Consider the following 18,458-nt stretch of genomic DNA (forward strand, 5'->3'; position numbering starts at 1 on the left):
TCACAGGATGATTGTGAGGATGAAATGAGTCAATTCACATGAAGGGCTTAAAACAATGCCTAGTACAGTGTGGTGTTCTAATTTATCTCTGAAATTAATGATTTTCAGGGAAGATTTTCAGCATCAGCATTAGTACCACCACTTAAAGAACCTTTTAATGACATTCTCATTGGCTACAAAGAAAGAGCACTGGGGGGAGCGGTAACTATTTTAATATAATTATAAACTTACAGCAAAGTAGCAAGAATAGTACAAGGGGTTCCTGTATACTCTTTATCCAGATTTGCCAACCGTTTGTTTCATTTGTCTTATGGGTCCCTCTTCTCTCCTCCCCCTCTCCATAAGCACACCCACATACATATACACATACATACACATGTGTTTTTGAACTATTTGAGAGTTAAGTTGAACATCATGCCCCTTTACCTCGTGGTACTTCAGTGTGTATTTCCTAAGAATAAAAACATTTTGTTTCCTGAGCATGGTACGACTATTTAAACCATGAAATTTGACATGGATACACTCCTCTTATCTAAATCCCAGTTCACATTCCAACTTCATCAGTTGTCCCAATAACGTTTGTTATTGCCATTTTTTCCCCTGGCTCAGAATCCAGTTCCGATCATGTGTTGCATTTAGGTGTCCTGTCAGAGTTTCCTTTCAAACTGTGAATGTTTCAGTAACAGCCCAAAGATCCAACTTGCTCCAAAATGGCCAAATGCAGGCAAGTCAGCTGAGTTCCAGCAGGGATGGCCAGCTCCGTGGCGCCATCTTGTGGCAATAGCATGAATAGAGTTTATAAATCTTTCCTTCCAGCAGCTGTGAAATGATTCCCTTCTTGACCTAAAAATGGTGATATTCGTATTATCTCAGTTTTTCTTAATAATGTGGGAAGCTATGTTTTAAGTATTTCTCATATTCAATTCCACATACTTCAGCATAAAATGATATTTTGCTGCATCTCAAATCTGGACTGCTGCAGGTGAAGTCCAGTGCTGTGGGTAAAGCACACTTGCTTGGCCTCAGACAGCTTTGGAAATGGATTTGGGTACCACAATATTCTGGCTATGTGATATCTTGCAAGAGACTTCACCTCTCTGAATCTGTGTTTACTTCTACAAAATAAGCCTTACAGAGACTTCTGCTTGCAGGAACATATTCAGGTCATGGATATAGTTCCCAGCACTGTGCCTGATATGTGGGAATTCTTCAATAAAGGTTAAGAGATTATTATTATTATTTGTTCAACTTTTTTGTGAGTAGACAAGTTCAGACCTGAAGTAAAATTCACCCCAGTACAGAGCTTTAAACTTCCTAATCAAAACCACATTCAGTCAACAAATTATCTAGTGATCCCCAACTCCCAACTATGTGTTAGGCTTTGTTATAAAGGCCAGGAATATAGTGGTGCCCAAGATGAGGCTTGCCTTTATGGGCAGATTCATGTTGTGATTTTGGGGGAAGATAGCAAATAAACAACAAAAATGTTCTTTAGTGTTAAGTGCTTAAGTAGGAAACTCAAATATGCTAAGAAGTGACAGCATGGGATTTTTGCATTTTGGGTGGACAGGGGAAGTCTCTCTAAAGAGGTGAGATCTGAACTGAGTTCTGAAAGACAAGAAGGAGTCAGTCATGCAAAGATCAGGACCAGAGGGGTCCAGGCAAAAGGAACAGCAAGTCCAAAGGCCCCGAGTTGGGAATGAGCTTGTCTTTTTGGTGGGGCAGAGAAGAGGTTAGTGTGTCTAGGACATGGTGGTCAAGGGCAAGAATAGCTTGAGATAAAGGTAGAAAGACAGGCAGGGGCAGGTTACACAGGTCCCTGAAGGCCATGGTGAGGCCTTTGGCTTTTATTTCACGTGATGGAAAGCCACCTATGTGATCAGAGCAGATCAATAAGGTGTTCAGTCTCAGAGAATAAAAAGCTTTATCCCAAGGTCTGCACGAAAGCGCGTTTAGCCTAGCGCGACCACTTAAACATTTTGGAAATGGTCAATGTGTTAAGAAGTTGAATGTGCATGATGCATGGTATCTTCTATTAGAATTTGTGAAAGATAAAACATTTTATAAAAAGGAAATTGGAGCCAACATTTACAGAATCCCTGAGGCTTATCTGTCCTTCTGCTAAACACTTAAAATGACTCTAAAAGGATCTTTCCAACACAGTAGCATCTAGGGTGGGGCTTAGTAACTTCTGTCTGGGGACTCAAAGATATTATTTCAACATTTCTGTATAATGTGGGAAACTCTTTCAAATTAAAACTTTTTTTTTTTAAGAGTTCCCGACTTTTTTGAGAATCTGATCAACACTATGGACTTTCTCCCCTGAGAATGCTCTGCTTAGGATGAAGAAAGGGGGCAAACTGAGTCTTCCTGCTTGGACTTCCTGATTACCCAGGTAGCAGGGAGGGTCCCCTCCCCCATGGCCATCACCGCCAGGGAGAGACCCCCTCACCCCCAGACCTTACAGGGCAGAGTGGAAGCCTCCCCATTTGGGCTACCAAGAGGTTCTTCAAGGCTGGTCTAGGCATTTTGCCTAATTACCATCGAGAGCCCAGTCTCTGAGAAGGGTTGAAATGGACTCTAGGGGATGGTTTCCGCTCCTTGGGGACAAAGGGGGACTTTGAGGAGATGCTCTCTCCATCCCTCAGGGTAGGATTCTTCATCATTGTTTCTGAATCAAGAGGCCTTGGAGCAGACTTCAGATGAGAAGCTACAGGCCCTTTTCCCCAGCAAAGTGCCTGTGCAGCTCATATTTATAGTTACAGGCAGGAAGTTCACAGAATAGATTAGAGGGTAGAGAACAATTTGGGGTTTTAGGGAATTTTCTCTTCAATCACCCTTGAAGTGGAAATTAAGAGACTGAGGCCCCCAGACGATAATTAAGTGGTTGGCCAAAGCAGCACAAGGGACAGAAGTAGAGCCATTACTTTCCATTTTCCAGCATGATCTTAATTCCAAGCACAGGCTCTTGTATCAGATTTCCTGAGTTCAAATCCCGCCTCGACACCTAACTTGTCCTGGGACCTTGAGCAAGTCCCTGAAGACACTGTTGCACCTGACCTTCAAAGCTGCATTGACAGCAACAGGATAACATTGGTGGGACAATGTTGAGAACAGAACCTGGCCTGTAACAATTACTAAATATTTCTGTTGATACTTTTTTGCAATGAGGAAAGGCAGGCTTAGAGAAGTGAAGAGATTTTCACAAGGACACAAGAAAGGCATGATGAGACCTAGGGCCTAATTCCAAGGCCAGTGAGTGTTGTTCAATCCCAGACTAGTGTTTTTCAAACTGCAAGGGTCAAAAAATCAGTTCAGCAGGGTCTCAAACAGCACTGAAAAAAAAAAGTTAAATATGACACTTAAGGGTAAATAGTAATTGGTGATATTTTGTTTCATTAGGCTCTATGTGTACATCTGTATGTACTGGGTCTTAAAATAGTTTGAAGGCATTACCCTTGAGTACTAGTGCCCCAGTAAGTTCATGCACAAGCACATGGGACCTTTCGGTGAGATCTCTGTGTGTTATAATCCGTCGTGTGCCCCAGAGGGGCAGGGACTCAAGTTAGCCCAGGAAGACTGAGAGGTAGGGCTATGAGTAAGTCACTTTGAGTCTGGATTAGAGCAGAAGGGCTAATTCTGTGTGTGTGGTGTGTGTGTGTGTGTGTGTGTGTGTGTGTGTAGTCTTACTTTTTATTGAAGTGTAGTCGATTTACGTTTCAGGTGTACAGCAACGTGATTCAGTTATACATATACATACACACATATATATTTTTTCAGTTTCTTTTCCATTACACCTCATTACAAGAAATTGAATATAGTTCCCTGGGCTATACAGTAGGTCCTTGTTGTTTATCTGTTTTATATATAGTAGTGTGTATCTGTTAATCCCAAAGTCCTAATTTATCCCCCTCCCCTTTCTCCCCTGGTTACCACAGTTTGTTTTCTATGTCTGTGAGTCTATTTCTGGTTTGTAAATAAAATTTTATTTTATTTTTTTTAAGATTCCACATAAAAGGGACATCATATGATATTTGTTTTTGTCTGACTTACTTAGTATGCTAATCTCTATGTCCATCTGTGTTGCTGCAAATGGCATTATTATATTCTTTTTTATGGATGAGTAATATATACCATGTACTCTTTATCCATTTATGGACATTTAGCTTGCTTCCACGTCTTGGCTATTGTAAATAGTGCTGCTGTGAATATTGGGGTGCATGTGTCTTTTCGAATTATAATTTTTTCAGATTATATGCCCAGGAGTAGGATTGTTGGATCATATGGTAAGTCTATTTTTAGTTTTTTAAGGAACCTCTATACTGTCCTTCATAGTGGCTGCACCAGCTTACATTCCCACCAGCAGTATAGGAGGGTTCCAGAAAGGCTAGTTCTTGAAGCAGATATTCCTCAAAAGCCCACTCTGTGCCAGGACTTTTGCTGGGCAGTGTTAGGTACCCGGTGATGACTGAGACAGTTTTGGGTTTTTCCCTTCTGGGGCTCTCTGTGCAGTGGAGGAGATAGACCTGTCACCAGGCAATGAGAGACCAAAATGGTCAGGGCTGTAGGGCGGGGAGAAGGAATAGCTTAGAGTTATCAACACTGTGATGTGGGAGGACCAGGAATTAGGAACACAAAGCTGGGCGTTCCAAGCTGGAGACCCATTAGCAAGGGCTAGTTCCAGCGTTAGGCTTACCTCTTGGGAAACTACCGCCCCTGAGCAGGACTTGCCTGAGACTAAAGTGGACCCAGTGTTCTTCAAGTCCCAGCCAGACCTTCTAGAAGTATGCACTAACCAATACATACTTGCCAAGCCGTGTGGCATTACTGGAATATCAGAAGGTGGGGAGCCCCACCCAACCTATGAGAGAGAAGGGACTGGGAGCAAGATGTCTCACAGAGGTCTAACACACTAGTTAGTAAACGGGCCAGGATCTATGCAAAGCTCTTTTTTTACAGGGCGATTTTAAGGCCTTTGAAGGCCCAAGTTGCCCTGTAAAAGTTATATCCCATATTTAATTGCAGACATATGAGGAGCAGATGGTATTAATATTTTGGAGCCATAGCACGTCTAATTGATATAAATCGTTCTGTTTATACAAAATAGTCCAACAGCCCAGCTACGCAGCCACGTTTGCTTCCATTTTGCAGGTATGGCTACTGAGGCACAGAAAACCAAGCTTTCTGCCCACAGTCACCAGCAAGGAAATGTAAAGCTGGGTTGGTGTGGCTTCAGAGTCTATGCTTAGCTATGAGGGGATACAATGAGAAAGAAACCCTTCCTAATGGCAGCTCCAGGGCTCTTTAAGAGCCTCTGAACCGGGACGAAAGCCGAGAGCAGAGTAAAAAGAGATCAAAGCGTATGTAAATAAGGACCAGGGGCTGCCGGGAAAGATCACAGCGGCTAGCCTCCAGGGAAAGCGGGCGTCAGAATCCTACCGCGCCTGCGCGATCCTATCTCTTCTTTCCGTCTGGCGCCTGCGCGGGGTACATCCCTTGCCCGCACCGGCTTGAACTTGCCTAAGGTACGCAGGCGCCCGGCTGAGTCCACCGCCTCCCCTTCCTTGCGCTTGCGCTCTAAGCGCTCTCCAAAGCCCATCTCGCTTTTTTACGTCAGTTCCTGTTTGTGGCGGGAGAAGGCGGTATTTCCGTCTAGAGGGTGGGAGGGGGTGGTAAGCGGGGGCTGGGGGGAGGGGGCGGGGGGGGCCGCGCCGCGCGAGCCGTTGGGCCTGGCTTGGCGAAGGCGTTGCCGCTGCTGCCTCTGCCGCCGCCGCCGCCAGGAAGCACAGGGAGCGGGATCAAGCGCAGCGTGGCGATGGGCAGGAGTAGAACCCCGCCAGAGAGGCTGAGCGGCCGCCGGTGACAGGTGAGTGCGCCAGCGCGTGTCCCCGAGCGCCCCCCCCCGCGATGGTCGCGTCCGGACCCCCCGCAGTGCCGCGCTGGGCCGTACCACCGGTGCCTGCCGGGTAGGGACCGTGGTCCTCGAGCCCCCCCTTCCGGGACTGAGTGGGGGTGGCTGCTCGGGGGCGGTAGGACTGGCCCTGAGGGGGCGGGGGCGGCGGGCTGTACCACTGAAGCGGCAGGGGGCGCATATCAAAGTGCGGGGATGCGACCCCAGCGTGTGCGGGCTAGGGGTTGAGCCAGTGGGGTGGGAGGGGAGAGCGCGCCTGGTGTGCGAGAGCTAAGCCTTTGAAGGGGAGCGCCTTACTAAGTGTAGGGGGCTGTACCTATACGGGGCTGTGGAAACAGCTCCTAGAGCTTGTTTAGGGAGGTGGGGGCTTCTGGGGAGGGAGCTGAACCAAGTGTGGCCGGGGTAGCGCCCTCTGGGTTGTACCACTGAGGTCCTGGGGGGGAGCCATCCTTAGAACGTAGAGCCTCGCTGTATCAAAGGGGAAGGGTTGTGAAGTTTGTAATCCTGAGGCATGGCGCGGGGCGGGGGGACAGGCCCAAGTGGGGGTCCAGGGGAATACTTTGGGAGCGCTGTGATGAGGAGAGGGGTTCTGTCTCCTGTGTTTGGTGGGTGGAGCTTGGGGGTCTACGCTGAGCTGGAGTGGAATCAGCCTTTATTGAACTTACTGACTTTGGGGGTAACTGGGTGGTCAGTCGGACTGCTGTCTACCCTTTTCATATTATTAGGCCTTATTTTAAGGTGTGTGGGACATCTCTGCGGTAAATTCTTGCCGTGGTTTTGGGGTGGGGAGACGTCTTAGAAGCCACTGAAGTTTTCTGAGCTTTCGGCTCCATATTAGGGAGGGAAGGGGATACCGAACTTGGTTTTGAGGAGCTGTGCACTTGGACCTGCTTAAGACTTGGGAGGAAGGAGTGTTTGGAAGGACACCTCTCCCTGAGAACAGGGTGGCTGGGAACGTCTTTATCCTTGGGATTTTGAGGACCCCTTTCCTCTCATTTGGGGGCCGCTTGTGTTCAGAGAGGCCTGCATATAATTAGGTCCTCCATGGTCTGCCTTTCAACCTTGTTTACTCTCCTCTCACAGAAGCATCAGGAACCCTGGCCTGATCATGGTTGGTGGAGGGTGCAAAAGGGCCAGGCACCAACCCAGGCCCCTCCATCCTGGCCATGAGGCCAGATACATGTTTGTGTCTCCTTGGTTGGCAGTCCAGCGCCTGTCATGTTTACGCTCCCCACCAGGCGATAACAGTTGGCTTCACCATTAAGCGGCAGTGAGGCTGAGTGCTGTTTTCCCAGCTGTTCCTCTCTGCATAGGCCAAGGGGACTTGGGGGTGCCCCTGGGCCACACTGACCCAGGAAGGCTGCTCTGAAGGACTTGGGGCAGCCAAGCCCTCCTGGGTCTTGTTTCTCATTGTGGTTACTGGGTGGGTTCTTGGAGCATCTAGCCCCAGACATGAGGCCACTACCCCTGCTCCCCAGGCCAGTTTGTGACCTTGGCTTGCTCCATAACCTTTGCCCTGGGTCTGGAGTTGCTGGAGGGCTGGCCACAGTCCCTGATTGACCCAGCTAATGTGGGCTGGTGATGTGGTCAAAGGGGGCAGACAGTCGTTTCTGGTCCACACCATCAGCTTCCAAGCTGACTGGCTTTCATGGGTTGTGGTTGCTGGAGAGAATGGTCCCTGAGTTCTATGAGGCCATGGTGGCTCTGCAGAATTTTTCTGCACTAGGGGTTTGTGCCTCTGGTCTGCCAGCTTTTAGCGAGTTTGCCTGATGAGGTTAACACCATCAGTAAAAACAATAATCATGAGATCGATGGCTAATGTTTATTGAGTGCATTCTATGTGCCACATGCTGTTCAGAAGACTTCCTATGGATTAACTTGTTGAATACGCACATCCTAGAGCTGTGGGTACTGTCGTCATGATCTCCATTAAGAAGGGGAAACCGAGTCCCAGAGCAGCAAATCATTTCAGAGCTAGTGAATAGCCAGCATTTATTGAACATTCACCGTATGGCAGGCACGTGACAGGCCTTTTACACACGTGACCTCATTTAAATCTCAAAACACGCCCATGGGGTAGGTGTGGTTATGCCCATTTTTGAGACTCCTATGAGCTAGGTAGAAGTGTGCTGCCCATTTTTCAGATGAGGAAACGGAGATGCTTGCTATGAAATGAAATGATTTGCCCACATCTTAAAGCCAGAAGTGGTAGAGTTGGAATGTGAACCCCTGGCCTGGTTTGGCCTCAGAGTGAACCTCTTGTCAACATGTAACTAGAATGGTGGTTGAGTGGCACCCAGGGGTGGGTATGATGTTTCTGTTCATTTCTCAGAGTCAGAAATTGGGACTCAGAGGAGGAATTGCTTTGTCCTAGGTCTGTCAGACCCTAGGGGGCCAGGCTGCAGTTTGAACTCTTTGTTCACCAGGTCCCAAGCTGGTGTCGGTCTCTGTCACCTCAAAGCTCCTGCCCTGGACCTTGCCAGCTGAACCCTGGGGTGTTTTCTTCCCCTCACCCTTGGAGCCTAGGGCTGCATCGAGCACCTCTGCCGACAGCCAGTCCAGCAGTTCTGGGCTTGCTGATAAAACTTGGTCCCTCCTCAGAGTTGAGCCAGGGCACCTTTTAACCCAGGGCAGAGTGTCTGCTGGGAGCTGGGAGGAGACAGCAGGCGAGACATGAGACATGCAGGGGGTGACATAGCTACCAGGGGACTGTGTTTGAAGTCCCTGCACAATGATGGTGTAGTGGACACTTGTGCAAGTTCTGGTACTTCCATGTCCTGGCTTGGGCCACAGTGTTCACCTTTGTGCAGTAGGCTCAGAATGGCACACATCTTGGGCTGTTGTGAGGATTAAATGAGTTAGTCCAAGAGAAGCTGCTAGAATGGTGCTTGGTACTGCTCAATTGGCAGTCCGAGGGCATCTATCCTTCCTCATCCCCCACCCTCAGCCCTGTCCAGCATCCTGGAATCCAGCCCCCCAGCCAGCCTCCAGGAATCTGGTGTCCTGGCTTCTAACCTTGGTAAAGAGCTGTGCTGAAGTGATTCAGAGCACAGGGTTCAAATCCACCCCTACAGCTCACTGCCTGTGTGACCTTGAGCAAGTTCCTCAACTCTTCTGAGCTGTTTCATCATTTGTGTCATGGGAAGATGACAATTCCCTCTTGATAAGTTATTGTGAAGGCTAAATGAGTTACTTTGTGGAAATTAACCACATTTGTAACTGTGCAGGCCTGCAGTAAACATTTCCTGTTCTCATTTAAGCAGAGTGCTTGACACATGATGAGACTTCAGGATGTCTTAGTAATGGTAATTCTTATTATTTCTGCTAGGATTTAAAAGGCCCTTGCCAGGTTACAGAGCCTTATCAGGTAACACCAAGTTGAGGGCAGGGCTGAAATTAACATCTCCATTTTCCAGATGAGGAAATGGGGGTGTGGGGGGGGGCAGTGCTCTGGAGTCTTGAGGGGTGGGGGACATACATAATGAGAGACTGCAAATGCGGCCCCCAGGCCCTCTCCCTCTTCTGCGCAGTTGCTGCCTGGAGCCCCTCCCAAGGTCAAAATTCTAGCCCTTTTCCAGATGTCAGGCACTACTAGACCATTTTCCTGTATGTACTTTATTGACTCTCCACCATAGCTCCAGGAGTGATAGTAACGGCCTGGACCCAGGTGAGAACAGCCCTTTTGAAGGCTTTGAAGCAGAAGAGTGGTCTCGAGTAGGGAGGGTAGCAGAAATGCTCGTGAGAGTCAGGGGCCAGGCTGCCCAGAGCCTCGTGAGCCTGGGCAGGAAGTGTGGCTTTGATTCCGTAGACACTGCAGAGCTGAGGAAAGCTTTTCATTCATCTACCACTGTTTATTGAACACCTGTTGCATGCCTGGCATTGCTGCAGGTGCTGGGGATACAGCGGTGCACTTGACAAAGGCCCTACCCCCGTGGAGCTGAGGGAGACAAACCCTAAGTCCAGTGAATAAACAGGGGCAGGTTGAAGGGAGGTGATGGGCCGTTGGGAAGGCCTCTGAACTGATCCCAGATTGACAAGGTGACCTAAAGGAGAAGGAACGGCCTTGGGGCATGGCAGGGAACCACAATGCAAAAATCACAGTGAGGACTGAGCTTGGTGAGGTGCAGGGACTGGCTGCAGGGAGGCCTGTGTGGCCTGGCAGGGCGAACGATGGAAGGGGTGGGGGGGAGGCCAGGGGCTGAGGGCCGGCAGGGGCTGAGTTACTCAGCCTTGTAGACCATCTAGAGGAGCGGCTTGATCAGATTTGGGTTTTAGAAGATGCCTTTTGCCATAAGAGAGGTTCTCAGGCGTCTTCCTGGGGTGGGGGTAGATTTTAGAGCCAGTCAGGGAGTTTCACATGCCTCCCACTTCCCCCTTGAGTAGAATCTTTGCTGTAGAAACAGCGAAGGCCTGATAGTTGCCTCCCTACTCTGTGGTTTTCACACCGTGTTCCCCAGGGCCCATGGCTGTTCCCTTTAGGGACAGATGGGGGAGGCTCAATGGGCTGATTTTCTGTCCACCCCTCCCAACCAAACAGCTGGGCTAACATCAGATAACAGCACAGAATAGCAATAATACCTGATAAAAACCACTTGCTGATTCTGCCTTCCACTCAGCTTATGTGCCTGAAGGCCTGCAACATTCTTGGCATTGCTCTAGAACTTGGAAGTCTGGGCCTTGTGGGCCTACCTTCTAGTGGAGGCAGGTACTCAGCAAACAAACCTATGATAGGACGTCAGGTTGTGATTGATGTTACAAAGGCAAAATGAATGAGAATCATGGGAAGGAGAGTAGGGATGCTGTGTTTTAGCTGGGATCATCAGGGAGGGCCTCCTGGAGGAGGTGACACGTAGGTAGGGACTGGTGTGCAAAGAAGAGCCATGGGAGGACTTGAGTGTAGACCCCTCAGGCTGAAGAGGAATTAGTTCTGATTCCCACTTACCAGGGGTGAGAACTGAGACCTGGAGTCTCAGTAATCTGTGCTGGGTTTTCCAACACTGACAGGCTCTGAATTTGGGCAGAATGGAGTCCCCCCAGCCCAGGAAGGTACTTGGTAACCATGGGTGAGGGTGACTTTTAATCCCATACCTGAGCCTGGAACTTAAGACTTAGTGCTCATTCTGAGGTGTCTGCCTGGAAGGAACGGAACCGCTCAGAATAAACCTCCTCTGGCCTCCGGAAATCCCTTGGGATGGGGGGATGGAGAGGAATGTCTTTTGCAGTTGATCTCCAAGCCTCTGGGGACCCAGGGACTCCCCTCCTTGGGCCTCTCTTCAACTTCCCAAGAGCTCTCGGTGGAAGGCTCTCAACCACCAGGCCTGGGCTGCACGGTAGGGTGGTTCCGTGGCAGGCTCTTCTGGACAACCAGCCAAGCAGCAAGAGGCCCAGCTTGGGGAGACAGCCCTGGGAGCAGGACCAGGAGGGAGGGAAGAAATGAGGGAGCAGGGGTGGGAGGGGCGGTGGAGGGGAAGCTCAACCTGGCCCCTTGGGGGCAGGACCCACCACCAATTCTGCACCCACGTCAGGACTCTGCTGCTCTGGGTGCAGAAACAGGGGACAGCAAGCTGGGGCTGGCTGAGGGGAGACTACATGTCAAAGGTTCCTGCAGAAAGTTCCTCAAGCCCAGCTGTCCTGCCCAGGAAGCTTGTCCGCAGATGTTGTTTCTAAGGGTGAGGCCAGAAATCCAAGGCTGCCTTGGTTTGCCACCTCGTGGGCCCTTTTTGAACAGACTGCGGTGGCTGCCACTCCCTTGCCCACTTCTCTAGGCCTTTCCAGCCTGGCTTCAAGGTGTTCATTGTCTGGTGGGTTATCGTATAGTGATCTGGGCTGGGGGCAGCCAACCTGGGTGTGAACCCTGCTCCTGGTTCCTCCCGTGGTTGCCATGCAACCCTGGGGGCCTCATTTCATCTCTCTGAGATGCTTTTTGCTCAGCTGGTATGGGAACATACCTGCTGAGAGGGGCTGTAGGGAGGATTCAGGGAGCTAACGTGTCAGAAAGTGCTTGGCACGGGGCCTCTAGGGAAGGTGTTCGACGGATCTGAGCTGCTGCTGCTGCTGCTTCTGCTGCTGCTGCTGCTGAAGATTGTCAGCTGGGCACCTGAGAGCAGAGAAGGGGCTCTGAATGCAGCCGGCCTGGGCTTGTTGGTTGGCAGGGAGGCAGTGGCAGGCTGATTAGCGGAGGTTCCTGCTGGGGAGGACACAGGACGGGAATATCCATCATGCCCATCGCAGAGCTCCTGCTTGGCCAGACACTGAGCCTTCTGCGCACACTCCCTCGGACACACAGCAGCCTGTGAGGTAGGCAGCATCACCCCATTTTGTGGATAGAAAACCGAGGTTCAGAGCGCTGTGCGGAAAGCCTGTGTTGTGGTTGAGAGCTGGCAGAGCGGACTGTCTGTGCCAGGTGCCACCGCGGGGCTTAGTGCCTGCTCCCGCCAGTCCCGCCACAAGCTGGGAGTGCGGTGCAGCTCTTCTCCCCATTTCACAGGCGAGGAAATGAAGGCCCAGGGCAGGTTATTGGATTTAACCGAAGTTAAAGTATTGGTAGGTGACAGACATGAAATTTGAACTCTATCTGGGGTCAAGCCTGCCTTTTTAAGACTGGCCCTTCTGAGTGGAGAGTATAGCTCAGTGGTAGAGGGCTTGCCTAGCGTGCTTGAGGTCCTGGGTTCAGTCCCCAGTGCCTACATTAAAATAAACCAACCAACCTAATTACCTCTCCCCACTGCCTCCCCCCACCAAAAAAACAACACAAAAAAAGACTGGCTCTTTTGCCTCTGAGCAGTGCCATGGCCACTGTTTCTGAGATGGTTACCGTTGTTCTAATCTTTTTTGCTTTCTCTTCTAGATAGAGCTGGCACAAAGTAGGCCTTAGTTGTCCCAGAAATGACTAGATTAGATCCGTTCGATGCCTGCTTGGGAGATGGGGTGTGGCTGCCCCTCTCCACCCCCTAATGCCTGTGGAACCCTGGCGTTGGCCAGCCCCATCCTTCCCCAGAGGCTAGGGGAAGGGATGAGGGTGGAAGGCACTCCCCTGCCCGCCCGCCTGCCCCCCCACCCCCACCCCCCGCCTTGGGGTCTGATTTCTGAATGGCTCCCGGAGCCAGCCCTTGGCTGTTTCTCGTCATTTGTATATATTCCATTCTTTCACCAAATAACGTATTGAGTATCTGCTATGTGCTGTGCATAGTTCTGGACGCCAGGGAGCAGCACCTAGTCTAGTGGAGGAAACAGAGGACTTGCATTTACCTCACCAGTGCTCTGGATAGGGGAACAGAGATCTAACTGGGTCTTGGGGAAGTCTCCTGAGGTGAGGCATTCAAGCCGTGATATGAAATGCCAGAAGGAATGGGCCAGGCAGGGGTACAGCTCGGGTAAAGGCCCTGGGCGGGAGATACCATGATGAGAGTAGGTCACTTTGGTGGAGCTGGTGGTCTCACTATGACATTGAGAGTAGGCCACTTTGGTGGAGCTGGGGAGAGGGATGGAAGAGAGAAGAGGGTGGCAGGGCCCAGGTCTGGGGTCCCTGCGCTTCTCAAACTTGTGTTCAAGAACCTGGGGGGAGGGGTGGCAGCGGGGTGTTAAGCATGTGTTTTAGGGTAGCATCTGAGCGTTGTCTGCTTTTTTAGCTGTGTGTTTTCATTTAGATAATATTTTCAAGAAGTTACTATGGACATGTTATGAATCATTTTTATGATTCTTTTTTTTAATTAAAGGTTATTACAAGATATTGAATATAGTTCCCTGTGTGGATGATTCCTTTTAACCAGCTAGTGACAGTATTAGGGTAGCTGCTATTTCCATAGCTCTGACTTAGGCTCAGGGTGGCCCTTGACTTTGGAGTTCCCCTCTGTGTAGTTGCTGCCTGTCTTCTAAAGCGCCGGCCTCATCCCTAGCTGTGCTTGAAGCACATCTCATTGGATCTCCACAATGACCTTGGGTTGTCCAAAAAAAAGCATCTTTTGAAGTGTAAGTAAGTGCCTGGTCAGATCATTATTAGGATCCTGTTTTATAGACAAGGATTCAGAGAAGAGACCCTTGCAGCCGGGTGTTAGTTGGGATTTGAATCATCCTGGACTCCAGGTGTGAGTATGGGCCTCAGAGCCCTGTTTTGGCTCTGGGGTGAGAGCCAGGGCTCAGGAGAGATGGTGTATCATGGGAGCGTCTCCTCATCAGGCCAGTATGATCCAGCTTCTTGGGCCTGTGAACATCCATGGTGCTCGCCTCAACCCGACCCCACCCAACCCCTACCTTGAGGCTCCCAGTGCTTCATTACCAGAAGTTTTATAGAGCTGCACCTCCAATATGCTAGGCACTAGCTATGTGTGGCTATTTAGATTTTAATTAATTGAAATTGAAGTGAAAATTCAGTTCTTTAGTTGGACTAGCGCCAGTAGCCACGTTTTTGTCATTTCAGAAAGTTCTCTTGTCTATATCAGCCATCTCCTGTAGTCACCTGCAGTATAATCTTGGGCATGAGATTTGTTCTCTCTGGGTCTCAGTTTCCTGCTCTGAAGAATGGGGATAATAATTGCATCTACCTCACAGGGTTGCTTTGAGGATTACTGATATGAATCCAGGCCTGGCACATTGTGAGCACCCAGTAAATATTGGCCCTGGTTAGGACCCTGCTTGTTGGCTCCAGGGTGTCCTAGGGATAAGGTGGGGACTCACGCCACCAGGCCTCTCCTCATTTCCAGGTGGATGATGGTGATAATGGTATGGAGCCACCATACCATTATCTGTGATGTGAGGGAGGACCCCCTACACCAGACTGCAGGGGCCCCGTGTGCATGTGTGTGTGTGTGTGTGTGTGAGCAGCCCAGGTCTGCAAGGCATCAAGGGTGATAAGGGAGGGCTGGCAGGGATGTGGGATGGGGCTAGGTTTCTTGGGAGCGAGGCCAGAGGGAGGTGGAGAAGGTTCAGGCTGGGACAGCATTATCCAGCCTCCTTGGCTGTGTCCTAGCTGCCCCGCCTTCCTGTCCCTGGTTTTCCCCGTCTGTGAAGTATGAGTCCTCGTGGTCCCCAAGTGAGCCAGGTGGTGGAGTGTCAGGCCAGCGCACAGGGCTTCTTCTGGGAGACAGTTCCTGGAAGAGAAGACTGATCCCAGCCGCTGCCTCACTGGGGCCAGAGGATTCTGCACACTGCACCCCTCTCAAGCCGACAGTTCCCATTTCTCTCCAAGAAATAGCCTCAGCCCTTCCAGTGGACATCCAGGCCCTGCCCAGCCAGGCCCCCAGCTTCCTGGGTAGCTGCCTGTGCCTCACTCCCCTCTGTACCACCTGACAGTGTCTCTCGCAGGCCATGCTTTGGCACTGTTCTTCCTCGGCCTAGGCTGCCCTCCCTCAGGTCTCCATGGGGCTGCCTTGTCTCTTTCAGGTCCTGCTCAGGTGCCACCATCTTAGTGAGCCCCTCTCTGACCACCGTATATAAAACCAGAGATTTTCACCCTTTCCTACACACTCAGTCCTCTCTCTGCTTCTTTCTTCCATAACATTTGTCAGATTCTGACGTGCTGTGTAATTTACCTATTTATTTAATTTACTTGTGTTAATGCCTGTCCACCCTCCTCCTGCCCCACCCCTCTGTAAACTCCCCCAGGGCAGGGAGTTCTGGTTTGGTCATTGCTGTCTCCCTGTGACCAGAGCAGTGCTGACACAGCACGGGTTCCGTGTTTGTGGAATGAATGAATGCAGAGTTTTTTGTTTCCCTTCAGTTGGCAGAACTCTGAGCTCAAAAGCTGTGGTTCTGTTTGCCACCCCCATTCTGAATTAATGAAAGCTCTGGGCCTGGCCCTGTGCTGGGTAGGGCCAGGGACAGACTGGGGACTAGGAGAGACCCTGTCCCTGCCTTGTGGAGCGCCTAGTCCCATGGGGGAGGCACCATTACCCAGATATTTGTACAAGTGACAGTTGCGGTAAGTGCTGTGGGGGGAGAAAAGCCGAGCTCTGAAGGCCTGTGACTCATGGGGCAGGGTGTAGTCAGGGCAGGCTTTCCTAAGGAAACGAGGGTTTAGCAGGTGAAGATGGTCCCCCAGATGAGGGACAAGCATGTGCGAAGGCTCTGGGGTGAGAGAGAGCAAGGAGAAAAGGGGAAAGTGAGGGGGAGAGTGTGCTGACCAGTGAGGCTGGAGGACAGGCAGGGGCCACCTCAGGTGTGCCTTTGCAGTCTCCACAGGGGCCTGTGACGTGACCCCCAAGCAGGGGATGGACAGGGCCAGTGCTGTGTTTGGACGGTCCCTCTGGCTATGGCATGGGGTTCTCAGAGTATTTGGCGTCTGCGGCCCAGCAGACTGAGACGTTCGACATGATTTCTGGGGGTGCTGTAAGGCCCTGGATGGCGAGGAGACGGGCGGTGTGGGTGGTGGCAAGAGAGAAAACCTACTCTGGTGCTTATTCTTGTCCCAGCATCATTCACAGCCCATCCACGTCTTCAGCCTGTCTCCTGTCCTACCTGCTCCAAGTAGGCAGATGGGGCAGTTGCGGGGAGCGTGTGGTGTTCAAGAGAAGAAAAAAAAAAAGGGTCTTTAATGCCTCTTTCTTAGCAACGAGGTAGAATAGGTAAAAATTCATGTTAGAGAAAAGTGTAACGTAGGAAGTGACGGTCCCCATGTCTCCCCCTTCAGAGGAGATGATAACTCCAGGTCGGTGTTGAGTAGTTGCCGGATTGGGCTCTGTTCAGAGGACTTTATGTGGATGAACTCATTTAATCCTCACAGCAGCTTGGGAGCTCTGTCCCGTTGTTATGAGGAAACCGTGGTAGAGAAAGGGGAAGCGATTTGCCTGGTCACACAGCAAGTGGCAGAGCTGAGGTTGAAATGCATTTGGTTCTTGAGGCCACCTTGACTCCTGCTCCCATTAAGTTTCTGCCTCTGTTGTCTCTTTGGCACAGTTCCTTCTCTGCACATGGCATTTAACATGCCTTGTGTCCTCCAGCCGAAAACTGTTCCCTGTAATCTCCATTCGTTGATCCTATAACCACTTTTCTGAAAAGGATGCTGCAGGTGAAGTTTATCTGTGGGTTGTGAGATGCATGTCAGTCTCAGGAACGTCAATCTGTGAAGAAAGCAGCACCTCAGAAGTGAGGCGATGAGGAGTGCCGTGAGCACGCTGAATGCTGATGGCCCGTCCAGGTTGGTTCTCACACTTGGGACGACTGCGTTATGTTCTGTCTGGTGGGTGGCCCTCCTCCAAGGGCCGGGCGCTGTGCTGGGCTCCTCCCGTGCGTGCGCCTGTGGTGGTGAGGGCACTTCTGTCACCCCGCTTGCACAGAGAAGGAAGCTGAGACCCGGGAGGCTGTGCATCCGAGGCACGGGGACCTGAATCCAGGTCTGCCCGACTCCACGGGCTGCATGGTGCATGTGGTCCCAGTCCAGCTCCAAACTTCCTGAGCTGGTGATGCGACAGGTCTTTTCACGCTCGTGACTTAGTTTCTTCATTAAAGTGGAGATGATCAGAGCACCTGCCACAAAGGTTGCTGTGAGGGTTGAATTCCCCGGTAAAGCACTTAGGTGTGCCAGGCATGTACCAAGTGCTGTATGGGCACTGACTCTTTTTAGCACTGGTATCCCGTTGACCGTTGTGACCGTACTAGGCCCCTGTTGTGGGCATTTGGATTGCTTCCAGGGTTTCATTAGTCCAGCAACAATACTCTCAGAGTAGTGGTTCTCACCCAGGGGATGGCTTGACACCCAGGGGACATTTGGTCATATCTGAAGACATTTTTGATGGTCACAACTCTGGGGGAGGGTGTGCTGTTGGTTTTAGCCAGTAGAGACGTACCAAGGATGCTGCTAAAACCTCCTACAGTGCACAGAACAGCCCCCACAACAAGAGTTATCCAGCCCCAAATGTCACTAGTGCTGAGGTTGAGAAACCCCGCCTGAGAACCTTATGCACAGGCATAAGCTTGTTCTACAAGAGAAACTCCTCCAAGGACGTGTGCTTTTTCCGCTTTATCGCGTTCGCTGAAGCGCCCTCACAGAACGCAGGATCGGTTCGCAGGGCTGCGGACAAACGAGGGAGACGTTTCTCTCCACTTGCCCTGTGTGCCTTTCCTTCCAAGGTCCCACGGGCAGGCGCTGCCTGGCAAATGCCAGGTTCCTGTTGTGTCTGAATTTCTCTCCTGAGCAAGTCCTCCTCTGGGAGCTGTAGGTGAGGTGCAGATTAGAGAGTAGATGACAGAGACTCCCAGGGGGTCAAGGTGTCAGGAAGGAGCCCCCTCACTGTCTGCAGCTCCAGGAGACACAGAGCTTCCACCTCCCCCTCTTGCTTCCCTTATCCCATCTGTGCTGTCTGGCATAGAAAGCAGGTCAGGGAGAGGAGGTGAGAGAGAAAGGACTTGACAAGTGGCAAGGAAAGGAATTTAACTTATTTTGAGCCTGTTCTGGGCCCAGGGCTTCACTCTTATATTTATTCCACAAATATTAAGTGCCCACTGTGAACCCAGCACAAGTCGACAGTAAACTGATGAACAAGTAAATAGATACACTTGTGTCTGTGATGATAAGCACTTAGGAATAAAAGTAAAGGATAAGAGGACATCAGCT

General features: G+C 50.6%; 1 protein-coding gene across 2 annotated transcripts in view; it reads left to right on the forward strand.

Annotated features, from left to right (window-relative positions):
- The first annotated feature begins 5,709 nt into the window (after positions 1-5,709).
- AKT2 (AKT serine/threonine kinase 2) overlaps positions 5,710-18,458 on the forward strand; it is a 45,178-nt gene continuing 32,429 nt past the window's right edge. For both annotated transcript variants that reach the window (XM_032486033.1, XM_032486034.1), the window contains exon 1: positions 5,710-5,866. The gene's annotated coding sequence lies outside the window, so the exon portion shown is untranslated. The remainder of the gene's footprint in view (positions 5,867-18,458) is intronic.

Source organism: Camelus ferus, chromosome 9 (assembly GCF_009834535.1).
Source record: "Camelus ferus isolate YT-003-E chromosome 9, BCGSAC_Cfer_1.0, whole genome shotgun sequence".
NCBI lineage: Eukaryota > Metazoa > Chordata > Mammalia > Artiodactyla > Camelidae > Camelus > Camelus ferus.